Source organism: Anopheles stephensi, chromosome 2, assembly GCF_013141755.1.
Source record: "Anopheles stephensi strain Indian chromosome 2, UCI_ANSTEP_V1.0, whole genome shotgun sequence".
Lineage (NCBI taxonomy): Eukaryota > Metazoa > Arthropoda > Insecta > Diptera > Culicidae > Anopheles > Anopheles stephensi.
Genome location: NC_050202.1, coordinates 38,575,486 through 38,591,620, shown reverse-complemented (window position 1 = coordinate 38,591,620; position 16,135 = coordinate 38,575,486). Strand labels below are relative to the sequence as shown.

At 37.8% G+C, this 16,135-nt stretch overlaps 1 protein-coding gene across 2 annotated transcripts in view; it reads right to left on the bottom strand.

The window, feature by feature from the left end:
• Positions 1–16,135, bottom strand: part of LOC118507742 (homeotic protein ultrabithorax-like) — a 216,772-nt gene that overhangs the window by 124,802 nt on the left and 75,835 nt on the right. For both annotated transcript variants that reach the window (XR_004905700.1, XR_004905702.1), the window contains exon 4: positions 1,899–2,375. The gene's annotated coding sequence lies outside the window, so the exon portion shown is untranslated. The remainder of the gene's footprint in view (positions 1–1,898; positions 2,376–16,135) is intronic.

Sequence of the window (16,135 nt, the reverse complement as noted above, 5' to 3'; positions counted from 1 at the left end):
GTATTTCGCTTTAGTACATTCCTGTACAACTATTCGTCAATTTCCGCACCAGGCGCCTCCATTTATGTAAATGCAGAGCATGCCAAAAGATAGCATTTTATAAACATTTTTTTCACATTCAATTAAAATTGTCATTTATGCTGCTAGCACTATGGCACTAACTACAATTGAAACCCAGAAACGACTACCTTTATTGTCAATAGGCCCCATTAACACAATGCATTTAAATATGCAAAACCGGTCAGCAAAACAATCTTGATGTGTCATCGATGCCCCATTGTATCTAGTTTCGTGAAACTGTTAAACGGCCCATAAAATAACACTTCTACAAGAACACACATGGCTATGGCATCGCAATTATTTTAGAAATTCGGACTCGTAGTAGAAACCGAAAATAATTTATATACATTTTATCGCCGATTGGATTTCAAACATCAAATTTCTTGTCAATCAATGAGACGTTTGACACTTTACATTTTGCGAGTTAATGCAACAGTCCATAAAGTTACCCGTTCATGTTATAACAATGAATTTTAAAGTCACAAACAGAATGGTTTATTATGCACGGTACACGGTACAAAGTCCAGACGAGGTCTAAATCCAGAATGGTTTAACCGATAATGATTCTAGCACGACAAGACTGGTATAAAATATTGTATCGAAAACGTCAGACTTCTATTCGAATAGTTTAAAAAAGTTAGACCTTCAAAAATCATTAAAAAATAATCCGTAGAAGGAGGTGGGCCGGATGGAATTTGAACCTCGGTTCTGCCGTGAGAAGACAAATGCCTTATGAGAGGTAACAAACTTCCTTAAAGTTTGAATCGTAATGAGGATCCGGCTCTGGTCGAGAATTGAGCCCAGTTTAAACCATGTACTGAGCCATGAGTTTCCTATGCCTCTTTCGGACTTTCCAATATCCTTACTTAACTTGTGATTTACAAGCTCACTTACCGCTGACCACAATTTCCCAATACATTCTACATCCTATCGTAAACAGTCAATAATTTCAAAAATGCGGCATGGCAAGGATTTTTTCCATTTTTGATACTTTATCCAACAATGCTGTTATCAGTAATTCGTGTGATTATATCGTTTCACGAGATGTTTCAAAGCACAATGTGAGTAGTTCACATGATAACTGGCACACCTAAACGCACCTATCATACGCGTACATGGACACTATAATCCGTTGGGAAACTATTAATAGGCACATAAAACAATTTAAAACCTGTAAAACTTTTTATTTCTATCATAAAACCTGCTACCCTCGATGCTTCAGCGAAGCAACGAGCAACCGGCAACCATGAGCGTATTGCCTAAGGGAGGGTATTTGTTTATGTTTCATGCCTTTTTACTCTCATTCATTTCACTTTTTCTTTCACCTTACCGTAAACCAGAAACGAAACGAAAAATGTGAAAGGAACGAAACCCATAAATGTGATCGTGAGCCTCCATGTTCGTGACGAACGGTAGTAAACTATTCTATCTATAAATCTTACAAACAAATAGTAAGATTGATAGTGAGAAAGATCGAACAACCTTAGGCGTGATGGGTGATGAAATAAATGACGTAAAACGAAGATCGCCATGTGTTAAAAAAGTACAAAAAACGGGTCTTCACACAGAGGATCTAGCAAAGGTATATCTGATCAGTTATGACGGTTTTATAATCGTAAAACAATTATACCGTTTTACAATGTCTTGCTACCGCCTTAACACATAAATGATTTATAGGAGTCACATAATAATCGGAGATCATAATCAAACACTTCCAGCTAAACTGCCAAACAAACACCAACACAATGAACAAAACAAGATCAATCTCACCAACGATAATTATAGTTCAATAAAATTTATGAGCGGTCATTCAATATGCATCATTCTGTTCAACTTACCTTTCCAGTATTATCCTTGTCTTCCTATGAGATGGAAGGAATTCGTGCATGGGTTACCTTTGGTGCTCACGGGGGAATGCTTTGCTGCTAATATCCAGGACACACCTTTATTAAACTACAATTGGAAACGGAAACAATTGCACTGATACACACTGATCTTGATACACTCTAAAGCAAACTTTTATCGATTTTCATAAACACTTCACATGATTATTGATGCTCTTTTTTCATTTACACTTGAAAAATGATTTTTGAGACACAAAATGCATTTTGCATCAATTATTAAAACACACGATTTTCGCTTCGAATTTTCCACTATTAACCCATAAGACACCTTGTGAGGATTTTTTCGCATGTATTTCTATACACTTTCACACATACACATAACGATTTTCTTGACCAGTAGGAATAGCATACGCCTTTCCTTACCAGATAACTAACAAAACCGAACTCGCTGACTGATGTTACGATGGGTACCTGGAAAAAGAAAACGGTAATATTCTGAATAATCTCTTGCAATGTAATATTTCCAAAATCTGTTGTACATTAATAATAATTAAAATTATAAAATAAAATAATTACATGCGTTTGAATCACGGGGTGTCGCACAGCACCACCTTGTGCAAAAAAATGTAAGTACCAACAACTGAAGTTCCGGGGTAGGGTTTGATTTGCTTTTGCGCACCCATGCTGCTCATTTTTCTTAGCTGGACATTATTGTTGGTAAAAAATAGACAAATATTCCAATCGGATTCTGCTGGTCATACCTACTTTAATTGTCAATATATTCTCCTCAAAAAATATATTTCGGTTAATAGCAAAAGAATGTTAATCTCAAGTGGCCAAGAGTTTATTGCATTTTTTCAACAATATACCACAATTATTTCAGACCATTCTCTTAATGCTTACTTTCAAAATCTATAACCACAAATAAATACCGTTTACCACAGCACATATAAATATGCTTCTGCGGGGTTACTGCAGAAAGCAGCCACCAAAAGAGAATAACGACAACGGAGCAGACAGAACTTTCACGCCATCCTTTTCAATGGATAATTTTTATTAGGGCATATAATATTTTACGATCCGTGGGTCGTAAAATGAAGCCTAGACGCTGTTTAAATGTCACGACTTTATCCCCAAATGACACGCATGGCTCTATTGCTTCGATTGTTAAATGATTTAATAGCATGGTTTTTTTTTGTATTTTGTGTATTTGATACCACAATATTGATTTCTCTACACAGGTAAATTATTAGTTGATATGAAAGAAACACTCAATGCAATTTCATCAAAATTGTACCCGTTTTAAGCATTTAAAGGAAAACAACTACCTATTTTACCGATCAACATTAGTTTTTTACACCTACATTCTGAAGAAACTCATCGAGATTGAGCATTGTTTTAATACTTAAATCTTGCCAAACGATGGATGAAGCTCCATATAATTGTAAACTAGAGTTATGTTTACCAAGTTACTGTAATAACCTGCTAAGAGGAGCTCCTATGGTGTCCGTATTCCTTTCAAAGCTAATTTGCCTGATTACTTCAAATAACTATAGCACCAAGTTGAAAATTCTTCACCTTGAAGTCCAGAACCACGTTGTTAGTTGAATAGTTTCATATATTTATCTTTCGTTTAGTTGAGCAAGTACTCAAAACAGTTCAGCAAGAGGCTTCTTTAGTTGGAAAAGAATTCTAGCAAACGTTCATAAACCGCAAGCATACATGAAAGCATCACTATGCGTAAAAATCTGCATCTCCTACTGATAACACTAATAAATATCAGTTTTAATGCTGCTCTACAGTGTTTTATAATGTATTGGATAAGTCTATGCTGGCTCACCATAAATTCATGACAGGTAATGATGTCATGGTAGTACCAGACTTCCGAGCCTGTAAACTCCATGTAAGCAATTCCGAAAAAAGGCTTCCTTGTGCCGGAATGGTATTCCGGAGCTGAAATTGTTTCGCGGGGGCGAATCAATCAATAAGGCAATAGTAAAATGTCATTGATGTCGAAAATGTTTTAATAGGCCAAGTCCATCATGTTGGGTTGCGATCTTGCAAGATTGATATCAAATCTCAAACCTGTATATGTAAGACTGCGTAGTAGCAAGTAAATAAAAGCCCAAGAATACACGGAATGCTGAGTAACGATCTCCCTGTCATTACTGAATTTCAAAATCTGATAATGATATTGCTTTTACTTACTCCACTATTGAACAAATCTTCTTTGAATACTCTCGCTTAACTACTTTTCCGAAGTTTGCCAGAATTACAAACGCTTTCGTCTCTCAGACATACCAGCCATGAGAAATTTTATTAGCTATGGATATATAGATATTTGGTGAGGTATCTAATGAATCTATTCGTTGGCAAGGAAGCGATGTGTGTGACCGAAAACTGTCAATCGTTCAATCTATCGAATTAGATTTAGGAAACCCTAAATCATTTGACATCAGGTGGTTCATTTTAAAATATTACGGTTTATTTTGCTCGTAAGAAAGTAGAGCTAGCAGTATAAGTGAACTCTTATCCTTCGTATAGACAACGAATGCATTTTGAGTTTATAATACATTTTAGTGAAAGATTATACTAATTGAGTCATGCTACCCCATTCAATAAAAAAAATCGTATCTAGTGCTGAGTAATGATCTTTAGCACTACTTTGATGCCATACAGCAGTCAGCAGATTTTAATAGAGGTAGCATCCAAAAAACGTGATAATCTTCTCTCTTTTTGACTCTTTGTACTAGTTATGCATGCTGCTAGTCTTCATAGTGGAAGTCTGTAAGAGTATTTTTACGTTCTCAACTCTAGCTCATGCAGCCTTAATAAGCCTGGAGCCTCTAGAGCTCGCACAAGCGCCTGTAGTGTGCAGCTGCCCAATCCTCGTGAAAAAGAGCTGGTTGGAACAACCAGTTTTTAATCTTGAGTCCTGCATGCTGAGAGGCGACCTGGACGGGATTTGACCTCCGGTCCTGCCGCGTGAAGGGTCCTGTAGCGCTGCTAGGACATCTACTATCGAACGGCCCAGGGAAATCTAATGATCAGGTAATGCAATTATCTCATTAAACGTTGCATCTCAGTAATGTCGTCATGTATGTATGAGGAATATCTGTACATACAATGTCTAAACTGATGACAACTCTAAGATTTCCTTCGACTAGTGGCATATTAAAAACCGAGAGATTGCAAACCTAGAGAGAATGCAAAAATAAATCTTAAATTTATTGGCAATACTTAAACTCATTGCAAATCAAACATACACAGCCATTACGTGCAATGCCAAAACAAATTCAATGTTCAAGTTGATTCCATAGATGTGGCAACCAGAATGATGTCTTCACAACATCTCTGTGAGTGTCTTAAAAGTGTCAAAACAAACTCATCCCACGAAACAGGAAAAGGACATTAGCATAAAGTTGCAAATCAAAATTACCACATGAACAAAGCTGCATTGGGCAGATCAAAACACTCTTTCAACCATTAGTCACTGTTGCAATTATTCGGTTGCGGCTACGGGTACAAACACCAGTAGCAAACGAAAGCATATGTTAGGAAAATTATCTAGTTTCAATGTGCCTTCGCCTTCAAGAGGCAACCAGCAGGCAAGAAAAAAATCTCAATATCAATGAGGCGGTTTCACAAATGGCTTGACGTACATGTGTGTGAGCAGGGCTTACGACTGCTACCTCTTGACAACGCATGCTTCACACGTACACTAGTAAAATTCAAAACGGGCAGCGGTCGGATGGTCTATATGAAGCACCTCGTTTCCCGGCTTAGAACGACCATTCAGCCATTGAAAGATTGTTGACGGCCCATCAACGATTTGCTCAAGTTTGATGGTCGGAATGATGATCCATCAAATGCATGATTAAGACGGTAAAATTTAAATTTGATGTACCATCGGAATCGCAGAAAATAAAAACAAAAAACAGATCCTACTGCTACTTGGTCGTTTCGCCGCCCAAACTACTCATGCATAGCCGTGTAGGCAAATGCATCCGAACAGCAAATTTATTACATCTCCCTGTCCTGTTCTTGTTCGCTACCACCAACAGCACGATTTGTTCCTGCCTTTTCTTTCCTTCGCTTTGTTCTGTTTCTATCACGTTGCCGTTCATTTATGCCATTGGCGTTTTGTTGCTCCCACACTAGCCACAAAGTCTACGGTATTAGAAACGTTTCAACATGTTTCCGTGGCAGACGAGCGCCCGATTTGGTAATAGACCATTACGATGCAGAATCAGCTCTTTTGTCATTTATAAATATTTATTTTTATTCATTAAACCGCTCGTTTGCTCGTTGGTAAAAGCAATTGCTGGTTCGTTATTTCATTCGTGATCATCAACGATGGTAAGGTAGCATGTTGTTTGGTACACTCTTTTTTCCAATTCTGTACTAACGAAACACTACTGAGTTTATTAGAAAACAGTAAATAAGAACAGTTGCATTACAAAACAAAACATAGTACTCGCTCTCATTCTCTACTAAACGCTCAAAGAAGGTGTTCCACGGTATTGCCACTTCAGGAAACCATGCATTGATTTCTTATTTTTTATTTTTTCAAAAATCACCATGCCGGTATCGGCCGTTTCCTGAAAAGATGTTGAGAAATATATTACTTGAAAGCTTGCTGCCACTACCTGAAATGTTTACGGAGTGAAATGCTACGTTGCCTGATAAGCGATCGCTAAACGATACACGTGAGGATGTGTTTGCAAAACGAGCCGTCATTATAGAGCATTATTAACGAAGCGTTGTTATAGCATTTTATTACATCTTTTACTACTCATGCAGACACATAGTCATGAAGTGGAAAATGTATTTGGTCTGTGGGTGCTACACATCTCTTTCTTAATTACTGAAGTAAATTTTTCTTCTTTTTTTTGTTGCTGAGCCGCTGATGGTTTATTTTTGTTTTCTTTTGTCTTGTAGCGGCGAGCAACGCAGCTCGTTTTCGATCAGAATTCATTTTGAGTGGGCACGGCTAGTTTACGAGATTTAATTGTGTTGATAATTGGGCAGTAATTTATCAGTTATTTGCCATAAACACTAACAATATCAAACTCTAGACAATGTGCGCGTTGGGACCGACGGAATGATCGAAATTAGCATGGTTGTTCAGTGAGCTTGTTCGCACTCACACTTACAAAATGAGGCGGAAGCCATCATTGCCGATACCCACCATCAACAGCATGGCGCGCGCGTACAATAAACATTCCGAAAGATACATTGATCTCGTTCTTGCACGTTCTTTCCGGGAGAGTTGCACGCGCTGAGAGAGAGTAGAAGTTTTATGGCTTCGCATTTTCTACAAAGACGATTGGGTCAGGGCGATTGAGATCGAATGAAACAGATCTATACGTATCACACAAAAGCAAACGAAAGAGAGAACAAAGTTCAAAATCGAACGATGCCCGGTAAAATCCCGCCTCAATGGCTATGTTCCTTAATGCCATCAAAAGTATACCTGTGTTGCAACGCTTAAGGTTAAAAATTCATGACCAACATAAATTAATTATACAATAAACGAACTGATGCGTTAGGGCCAATTATTAACTGGCAACAAGTGCAACGTAATGTGCGTACATGAATTCATGCACTATGTAGACTTTTGATTTGCTAATATTACCCTTAAATATGTTTCCATGCTGAGTGAGACCATCAAATACACGACTGCAACAATTCAGACTTGATGACGTTTCTTTGCATGACGATCCCAATTAAAGTAATATTTAGTTCCTGTTGCGGATTTTACATTCATATTTCATAAACAATCTGCTATGGCTACAAGACTAAATTAGGAGTATTTCATATCTCTTAAGAATCAGTTACACAAATACAATTTTACGAAAAATAAAACAGAGAAATATTTTATTTGTTTATTATAACGGACAGATGCCGTATTGTCAGAATAGTGAAATATATTCATCCGAAAACTATCGTGCGGCTTCTCACACGCCAGGATCGGAACCAAATCTCTACCGACATATTTCACCGAACGTACATTAACTAGTCAGCTATGGGTAAATTATTTCAAATAATTAAGAGCGGGGCGGTCTGGAGGCCGAGGCGATAACGGCGCCGGTCTTCACACGGCAGAACCGGGGTTCAAATCTCATCCAGACCGCCTCCCCTTACGCAGGGCTGATTACTTTGCTACGGGTAAAATCAAGTCACAGAAAACCAGAAATGGCAAGCCGAGACCTCTCGAGGTTGTAGTGCCAGGGAAGAAGAAAAGGAATTAAGAGCAATGAGGTGAGGTAAAGGGTATTCTTTTTTTTTTCGTTGAAAATTTGGTTGTTTCATGAATACATTTCAATTTCACCAACGTAAAACAGCAGTGGTTGTTCATCTGGGAGTGCAACCAACATGCATTCTAAAATATAATTCTATGTTTATAATTCATCAAGGTTTTACTATATTAGAGTCATTTCTATCATCAAAAGCTTAATTATTCGAAAATTATAATTGTTTAGTAACAAGAAAACCCAAATTCTATTCACATTTGCTCATGATGAACAGTTGCTCTCGATCGAAGGCAATTGTATAGTGCTCAATGTCACACAAAGCTTGCGTTGTGTTTCGTTTTGCTACATGTATTGTTTTCTATAGTACCTTATACATACAAAATACATGCTTCCTAGCTAATTTCCTGTTTATCGATACGTTTGCATTCATTACAACAAAGTTTCGGTTTGCTAGATATAGCAATTTATTCTGAAAACAAAAATTAACTCCAACAGCATTTGCGCCATCGGTAGAACGCCATCGGTCCCGAAAATTCAGCTTCAAAGTGCTCTGTCCGTAGAGGCCTTTCGATTTCAGATCCAGCCGGGAGAATATAAGTGGAACGTTCTTTGGTTTCGAGGTAACACGCAGCTCATGGAACTACGTGCAGAGCAAAAATCGAAACAAAAGAATTAAATTACCATAAACTTCAACATTTATGGTCTTTTGGGGAGTCACTTCTCCCTGGCTGTCCCTTGCAAGGGAGCACCATCGTCTTCTACCTATCCCCATTACCGAGGGTCGTAAGTGCCGAAAAACTAGCCTTTAGGGAGCAAGTTTTCAGTACACAAAATTCAAACGTGTTTCTTGGGGAAAATGAAGCTTCGTGGATCCCCTCATTTCCGCCAACCCGCGCCAGCCATCATCAATTGTGCGTACGATTTGCCTGTTCTTGTTGTTCGCTGTACATGTGTAACAGCAAATGCTCCGTCCTAACGAACGATTCAGTCCGCTGTCCTCCCGTTTTGGAAGCGAGGTAAATGTGCTTGCTTTGCCTTCGCTTTGCCTTCAGAACTATCGGCTGATGATTCTTGCGTGCAATCTTTACCGGCTCCCGCTGGGACGCGCTTCCAAACTTTGTTTGCTTGTGGCCGCTGTCGGCTCTACGTGACGGTGACACGAAAATCTCATTATCTTTTGCGAAAGAACGTTTCGTAAGCCTGCCTTCCCTACCTACACTCAGACCTGTTACCTTTTTTGTGCTGCTACCTTTTTGTCTGATAGTGATGCTCCATGGTACGGGCGGAAGGAATCGACATGGGGGCTGTCGTGAGAGCAGGAAACATTTTCGATGAAAAACTTACATCGACAATTCTCGGTTGCTGCAAAACGGAAGAAGTTCTTTCAATTTCAACCCTCCGTTCCGACAAAATTGAGAAAGAATTCAGGAACGCACATACAATCAAGCACTGCGGATTGTGGTTTGCTGCTATCGGCGGTAATATATTGCAGCTTTTTACGGGCTGTTTCGAAGGAACTGCACTGCAAAAGGTGGAAGAGCTTAAGACGGGTAGGCTTAGAACGAAAACGGAAAGAAGCGAAGAATAGAAGTCACTGAAAATTGAAATCACCTCCACACGGTACAGGCGCAGAAGCATGGTGAACAAAGCAGCGCGCAGACGACACACCGGGGCACACATGGGCAATCGGAGGGAGAAGTCGACTCGTGGAGACTTGCTAAAAAGATGTGATGTTACGCAGCGTTTCAGCTTGTTTATTTAGCCATGAGCAGGAACTGATAGAGCCCAGCAGAGAAAACGGCTAGCGGTTAGGTGGAGCTATGTTTTAATTAATATTTACTCGTTTAGTGTGCGGATGACTTCGAAAACCATCATATCAAACGATCGTAATACGAGATAGGCTATCTGTTTTTAAGTCATTTGAAAGGCATTTTCAAGAACCTTTTACAATGCGTTTGCAACGGTTAGGATGTAAAATTCATTTTACTGGGACGCGTTTTGCTGCTAAATGTTGACAAGCGTCAGCTTTGCAACGCTACTTAGCATTATTTTAAGCACTTACCCATCCTTTTTCCATCAAAACATGTTACCATGGCTCACACATCGGTAATGCAGTGCATTGCAGCTTCTTAATGTATTATTTTGGCTCTGCATCGAATGTGGTCTTCGACTGTATGTTGCACAGCATTTTTCTACAACCGTATTCTGAGTTCTGCTTTTGAACACAGTATATCGAGTCGTGGTTTTAAAACCAAAGATTTGAAATGAAAATCAGATGTAATTTAAATGAACAAAAAATATTCTTCATCTTTTTGCCTTCACAGCTTCAAGTGGTTTTGTCTTGGCCGTGTTATTTACTCGTGTCTAGATAATCACTACTGTGTATTGGGCCGGGATTTAAAACCAGCTTCTGCCGTAAGAAATCCCAACACACGAGCAGTACTGTTTTTTTTAGTCCTTCTCGATGCTGGGACGAACATTTAGACTTGAACTTGACCACTCAATCTATGACGGATCAAGCATAAACAAAGAGGTTCATATACGAAGCGATTCTGCGAGATTGAGACGATGCATCTCCACAATAAAGCTGTTGTAGTGCCTGATAAGATAGTAAGAACGTGAAATTAATTTCTTAAAATGACCAATTACGAAATGACTAACTTTTTAATTATTGATTATATGGTGAAATCGTCTTCTTGAATGTTTGTATGGCTACTTGCTTACATTTTGTCTCTTATCGTTACAATTTTGTAGGAAACGATTGATTTGTTCTTAACTGAACCGACGACCGACAGCAACGCTTTGACTTTTAAATGTGTTGTAAAACACATCATCAAGATCCAAAACTGAGAGGATTGAACTTCAGAACTGATATTGGGATATGCAATCTTTGAACTTATTTTAGGTTACAAAAATTATTCCATCACATTCATTTTCGGCACTCAATTCGCTTATTGCTTTCACTAGGAGCTAACCCTTGCCCTTGCTGTCGGTACCTCTAAAGGCATGGAAATTTTGATCTTTTCCACTCGTTTATGCTCGTATCTGGGACCGAATGGGAGTTGATACTAGTCTCGTCATACAAAACGCACCACTATAGACGGCCTCGAAGTCATCCCATAAGAAGCTTTTAAATTTTACCTGCTGCATGCTTCTTCAATCTACGGCACTAACCAGCATTAGACATTTAGAATTAGGAACCTGCACCTGGACGGCTACAAATGTATGAATAACTTGATTGTTCGTGTAATCTATACTTTTCTTTCCCTCTCCTTCACATCCGTTACGTTTACCTTGTCAGTGTCTCGAAAATGTTCCTTAATACTCCATTACTGCTCCATGCTGCTTAATCCATACGAGTAAATAAAAGCATTCATAAATAAGCATTTACGATTACACCTTACACGCATCGACACCTGTTTGCATGACGCCAAAGGCTTTCCAACCAATTTAGAACCAAAATGCAAGAAGCGAAGCATGTCACTTTACTCGATGTGAACATTGTGTTAATGCAAATCTTGCATACATTTGAGTAATGTTGTATGCAAAACAAATGAATTTATGCAACAGCATTTAATTGGTAAAAGTTCGGCTGATAGTTGAGTTTGGTTTGTTTGCAAGTAACATTAGCTTGCATCTTTTAAAATATACCTCTTGCTTTGAACAAACCAACGATACCAAACTATATTATAAATATGCTTACTAAAGTAAAGTGTAAGGTGTGTTAGTTAAGAATTTGATTTGCTGTATGCTGTACGCTATTGTCCGAAAACTGTCTGAAGTAGTGTATTGTTTGCTTGCACTCAACAATAATTAGTTAAACTGTAATTTAATTTAATAAAATCGTGCTCGTTTGATAGGCTCCACAACAAACGCCATGTGATAATTTATCACATAAGTTGTATAGCAAATCTCAATAGATCTTTGCCAATTCTTTTAGTTAAAAGGTGACGGTCAAGTTGTTCTTATCATTTGATCAAAGAAGAAACTTAAGTTCAATAAAAAAAAGATCTATATAATTTATTCTTACTGTTCAATCGACCAACTTTCTCTTATTTTTACAGTGTTTTATATCAATAGAATATATGTGATACAACATGATTGAAGATATAAATGTTATGGTTTTTCAGCTTTAACGAAAGCATAATGAGGTTTGGGGGTTCTAATGTTCTCTACTGTTTGATTCGGGACGAGTTGCTATACGGTCAATTTTCTCACAAAGTTCCCGATATCGAGTGAACGGTTAGATTAATTTAGAACAATTTTTTTTAAAGAGCAAATGTTTTACGATTTCTTTTACTCCGAACAGTTTTTCTCTTCTTCTTTGGCCTAACGACCTCTTTGGTCATACCTGCCATTTCTGGGTAACTAGACTTAAAGATACCACGTAGTTGGGTAGTCAGCCCTCACTAAGGGGGAACGGTCCGGATGGAATTTGAGCCCCGGTCCTGCCCGTATGATGACCAGCGCCGTTATCACCTCCACCACCGGGTCGCACCCTACGCAAAACAATTTTTAATCAATCGTAATTTCTTCGTCTACATTTTAATAAATTGCATTTACTTCTGGTTTCTTAACTTTGAGAGCTTATCTTAACCTGAAAGTTACCTCAACATAACAATAGCGTCTAGTTTAACTCATTTCTCAGGATTATTGTTACATGACAAAATAGTCTCTGCAGATATGGCTGCGAATCAATAATTGTTTACTAGGTGGTTTATGCAATAGGACACCCTAGCAAGAATTGAACCCTTAAATAACTTCCGCTTAACATTTATGAATATAACAGGTGTTACTCATCACTAACAACTTCACCACGTCTACCTCCGTATAGCTGGAGTGTACTTGTTTTCTGTCACAATTCTGCACAAAACTGCTATAGTGGAGAAACGAAAACGCTGCATCCTCTACAACACAAATTTCAAAACAAACTGCGCCGATCGCAACGAGAGTGTATTCAACATTCTTGTTTTGTTTTTTCATGCTCACACTTTTGACCTTAACGGCACAACCTGTGCCTCAGCAAAAGAGTTGCAGTTAGGGCTTATCGTTTACTTCTGTGTTCATTATTACTCAACAATTTCAAGGACGTGAGTCCTACATTTTGTGGAATTTGTGAGGTAATCCCCGTAGACAAACCTTCCTATGAGTATTGTTCAGGTTACAGCAAAAGGCTTGCAATAAATAACGATCGTACGGGCTCAAGGACAGTACATAAACAGCATCCCGTGCAATCGAAACACACTCCCGGGGTAAGATAACGGCAATAGAACCCTTTTACAGCTCTTTTCCACCATTGGTGGCCTTAACCTGCCTGTCAAACCGAGGCCGACGAACGTCTGGAATAAATTGCCGTTCCATCACTCTTCCTGCAATGAACATGCGGTGCATGTGTGTATGTGGCGATTTTGCTTTGTTTTGTTTTGCTTTCAATCAAAGCTAACCAGTCTCGCGTCGATGCGATGGTGCAACATGGTGACACTCCCAGCAGTGGTTACTTTAACTCTTTTGCCACTACGGCGAGAATTTACAGCAAATGTGAGCAACTTCGCAGCGCCAAAAGCTTTGAACATCCTGAGACAAACGGAGTGCCTAGCTCGGGATAAGATGCACAATAAAACAGCCTGTCACGGCACGACAGCGAGTGTGCAGCACTTTCGACCGGGTGAACGAAAGAGTAGGGAAAACTTCAATGAGGGACAAATATTCGTACCCGAACATAAATACATAAAGAAATAGAGTTTATTGCGTCGTAAAATATGCAATTTTGTTGTTATATTGGCGATTTAGTCTGTGTGTGTGTTTTTTTTTTCTTTTAATTTGTATGGAACTGAGATTGTGGATCCAACCACCTCGGAAAGATATGTACGCTTTCTGTGCTAGTATAGAACAGTAACCGTTGCCAGACTGTAGCGCGTTTGACTTTTTGCTCAAACCGTAAGGTCACGATATATTATTACAGTGGCGTGTCCAACCAGTGTGTACCCAAATTTGACTTCTCAGAATTCATAAAATATTCTTTTTTTTTCAATATTTGTATTGAATAATCATATTTTTACTATGCTAACTATCTCAAATCAATAGAAAGTTTCACAAAATCTTTGTTCACTATTGACAAGTACCTGAACCTTGTAAAATATTCGTAAAGTAGTAATTTGTATATTCATATGTATATTTGAATATTGATAATTAATCAATACCTTAATTATCAGGAATATTATTCCATTCTTTAACTTGTATACATTAAATTTATCATTAATTAATGATGTTGAGGTTTTAAATAATGTAAAGTAAAACTTTAAAATATATTTATATCTTCTAATTCGTATGGAACTGCCTGGTCACTTAAAAATAATAATAACACTTCAATTAATTTTTGACAATACGGCATCAGTCCGTAATCATTAATTAATAATAAAAACTTCAATTAAATTTTGGGAAAAGTAGAAAACCTCTTAAATAGTTATTAAATTTGATAAACCTTTGACGCTTGAAGCATATTTTTAATCATTTATCTATAGAGCCCTCGGGTCTGTAGAATTCGTGATTTTGTAAGTATTTATGTCTTTGCTTTGAAATTCCTCTGAATTTAAAATTTTGAAAAGTACTTCTTCAGAACCATGAAAACCTCGAAAATCACTCACATTCAATTCAAGCCAAATCCATTTTAAACGTGTAGATTGAGATATAATGGCGATTTAAGTATTGAATTTGACAGTAAATTATTGATACACGGTGGAGGATAACGTAATAATCGTTCCTAGCTCCATCAGTGTGTAAAGCTTGTATGTGGCAAGCAAAAGAAAAACCCTTGTAAGCGATATCTTCTCGTTTGTTCAAAAGTTCTCCCACTGCTAACATTATTGATTGTTTTATTGTATCCTTTTCTTTGGTTCACGTTTTGATCAGAAAGGGTTTTTGAAGTAGAGCCAACAATCAGTTGGTCTTCAGCATTCTGAATTAACAGCGAAAGCAGAGGAGTGCAGGGCAGGGCAAATCATTAGTTGAGATTAACAACATGCCATCTAAGGCCACTATTTATGACCAAAGTGTGACTATTATTTTACTGGTTTATTAGTGCATTGGTTCAGGTAGGTTTTCTGTGTAGTTGTGTAAAAAAATCGAGCAGAAGTTACTGCTAATAAAAATGAATGTATTGTAAGTTCTTCAGATGCACGCAGTACTAAATTCATTGACAATATCTTCACAACGAAATCAACACGCCTATATTTTATTATTAAATAACCAAAAACGTATTTTACCAACAAAAACCTCCCTTCATGAATAAAAAAAAAACATCAATAGCTCACAGGAGTGAGCATGCAAACACATATTCAAAGACTGTTCCTTGACTTGATTTTACCCGCAGCTGGATAGTTTGTTCTACGTACAGAGAGCAACTCCGGATGAGATTCAATACCCAGTAATACCGTATGAAGATTGATGCTGCTACCGTCTCGATCATCAAACCGACCGCTTCTTATTGATCAATTGTAAACATAAATAGATGACATAATTATCGTCTTACAACATACCGACGGGAGAGAGATCACGTTTAGCAACTAACAATTGTTCGATATTTTCATTCACTCTACCAAGCAACTCTTTAAAATTGAATCTAAATATTTTTACAATATCTTGATGTATTTTCTTTGGTAATTCTGCTATTGATAAAATTCCCGACGGATACGTGCATTACGTGTTTTGTCTAAAATTTTGTAATTCCAACCAAACCCGACTTGAATGAAATCCTAACTCAATCTACCCATGACGCAGATGTTTTGTTTGGTTTTGGTATCGTTTTATGGCATTGGTGCATTTAAATCAAATCATGCTATCAGAATGTCTCTAATTAATCTGCCGATTAACAATGGCTACACATGTAGTTGCTGTTGTTGTTATTGGAGATCGAAGGAGAAACAAGACAAATAAACTTCACACTCTATGAAAAATGATTTAACTACGCATCTAAGT